Source organism: Tenrec ecaudatus, chromosome X, assembly GCF_050624435.1.
Source record: "Tenrec ecaudatus isolate mTenEca1 chromosome X, mTenEca1.hap1, whole genome shotgun sequence".
Taxonomy (NCBI): Eukaryota; Metazoa; Chordata; class Mammalia; order Afrosoricida; family Tenrecidae; genus Tenrec; species Tenrec ecaudatus.
This window is the reverse complement of record NC_134548.1, coordinates 133,299,448-133,302,049: the sequence shown is the minus strand read 5'-3', so window position 1 is coordinate 133,302,049 and position 2,602 is coordinate 133,299,448. Positions and strand designations below refer to the sequence as shown.

General features: G+C 41.9%; 1 pseudogene; it reads right to left on the bottom strand.

Annotated features, from left to right (window-relative positions):
- Window positions 1-1,120: 1,120 nt before the first annotated feature.
- Window positions 1,121-1,394, bottom strand: LOC142433733 (COX assembly mitochondrial protein 2 homolog pseudogene; annotated as a pseudogene).
- Between the last annotated feature and the right edge of the window lie 1,208 nt (window positions 1,395-2,602).

The window sequence follows — 2,602 nt, the reverse complement described above, 5'->3', positions numbered from 1 at the left end:
TACTTGAAAATAGACTTGCATTTTCCCAAACAAGAACAACCTTGCGTATTCCATGTTAAAGATGGGAGAGCTTTAAGATAAAAGGAGATTTGTTCCCTGAATTTCCACTTGGAGAAGTGCTAATGAATAAGAAAATACTGTTTTACTAATTTAAGCCCATTATTTCCGAGTTTGTTAGCAGCTAGCATTTACTTTAACCAATAAAGAACTGCACCTAACTTATTTGTCATAGAAATGTAAATCATCTAGCATCTATAATTCCCAAGTGAGAATAGCTCATGATATATTGGGATAAAGGATAGAACTAACAATATAGTTATTGGGATCATTATTAGGCTCACAAGATGGAAAATAATAACAGCAAACAGCAATTCATATCTACCAATGCAACCGTTTTTAACAATTTTTAGGGAAGAAGATTTCCTAAGAGACTCTAGGGCTTAAATAAACCTGATTCTTCTAAGAGAAAACTTATCTAATCAGCTCTGGTGCCTAATCAAGTTATAACATGAAAGAGGGAGACATAACTAGCAAGTGTCTATTACAAGTGTCAGGCATGAATTTAGGTGGATGGTGTCATAAATGAACAGTCTTTGAGGAGAGCTGACACAGCAGTTCTCAGCAGAAAGGCTGCAGGCTGCTAAGGTAGCTGGAGGCTGCAACACTGCAGCTCCCAGTAAGAAGGATGAAGACACAGAGGAGATAATCAGGGGTATAAAAAAAAGAGCCAAGAAGTGCTGTATTAGGAAGAAAGAATGGAGAAGGAAACCTTGTGATTTAGGATTGCAGTTCCCATATTTGAGTTAAGATTTTGTTCTCATTTTGTAGTGATATTGTTTTTGTTTCTTAAATAAGTTCTTTTATTAAGGGAGATAAGTTACTCAGCGTTAGCTGGTTGTAGGCGGGGAAGGTGGCACGTCATAAGTGTGGTGGCAGGAGGTAGACCACTACTACTAAAGTCTCCACTTGACAAACACGAATTCCTGCGCTCCCCCACTTCTTCAGATACAAAAGTGAGTCACACTTTCTAGTTACAGGATCACGGAGACCAAATGAAACAGAGTATCCACCAAGAGTCTTGAGGTCTTCACTCAGTCGCGGCTTCAGGGGAAAATTCACTTCATTTCCCAGACTCCTCTGGGGGATTCAAGAGTCTCTTTTGCCATGCTCCCTGCTCCCGGGCCTCTTTTCCGCGTACTCATTTTCCAGGCATTTTCTCATTTCCCAATAAGGATCATTGCAATGACCGAAAATGTCAGAACGCTGAGGTTTCTGTGGCGCTCCTTCAGCAAGGTCATCAAGGCGGTGCCTTCTTCAGTGTGCAGGCGTGGAGACGAGTCAGGATGCTCCTCTAGAAGATGAAGATCATAGCAGAGCAACTCGCTCACTGCCATCCCCGGAGGCCTGGAGCGGTGTCCTTCGGAGACACAGGATGAAGAGGGCCGCGAGACCAAAGCCGGGCGGCCTGGGCGTAGTGATACTGTTTTAATTCTTGAGGCTTCTCGTCTATGAATGCTTTCTTGACAAAGCAGTGTCTGTCTGATACATGTCTGAATAGGAAATGTTCCTAGCACAGTGTAGACATATAGTAGATTCCCAAATACTAGAAATTAAATAAATGACAAGGATAAAATAGTTAGCAAGATGCTAGGCCTTACTTTTCTAGGACCACCCCCTCCCAAGACAAGAGGGAGGAGTAGCCACATAGTCTTTGGGTCTTTGTAAAAATAAAATCATCCATAGAGCTATCAAATAAATATGTAACACCTCCCCTCCTGTTACACGTAACCAGGAGGTCATCAGTTCAAAACCACTTTCTCTCTGTGGGAGAAGGATAAGGCTTTCTACTACCATAAACAGTTATAGCCTTGGAAACTAACAGGTGCAGGTCTACCCTGTTCTATAGGGTCTTGATGAGTCTGCATCTACTCAATGGCAGTGAGTTCAGTTTTGTTGGATATGTCCGTAAAAGGGAACCTGGTGGCGCTGTCAGATAAGCACAGGACTATTAATCACAAGGTGTGGTAATTACATAATTTCATGTCAACTTGATAAAAAGTATAGGGGTAGAATTTAGCTTGTCAATCAGGTCACAGCTTATAACCTTATTTGGAGGTGCAACCAAGAATAAAAGCTCACAGGAGACCAGCCCCTCTCTCTCTCAGCTTTCTCTCTTTCTCCCTGGAAGTGAGCCACAATCTCTGCTTCACCTTCCTGTTACAAAGACATATTGAGCCATGCTGAGAACTTTGATTGCCCTGGAGATGTTTCCAACTGGATCCACTAGAGTTTGCACCCATTGGGCTGTGATCTTCCTGCATTTTTCATCATTGCATGTGCTTCATGAGTCTGAAGAGGGATTTATGGACTAGTATTGGACTTATGGGCTAATATAGGACTTGTGGACTTGATCTTGACAGGGCTGGGCTGTTTTCTTAATTTATAATTACTTTTTGATATAAAGCTCCATCTTATACATATCTGAGTGTCAATGAATTTGTTTCTCTAGTCAACCCAGTCTAACACACAAGGTCTCTGGTTCACACTCACCAGTCACTCCTCGGGAGAAAAATGAGACTATCTGTCCCCTCAAAAGATCCAT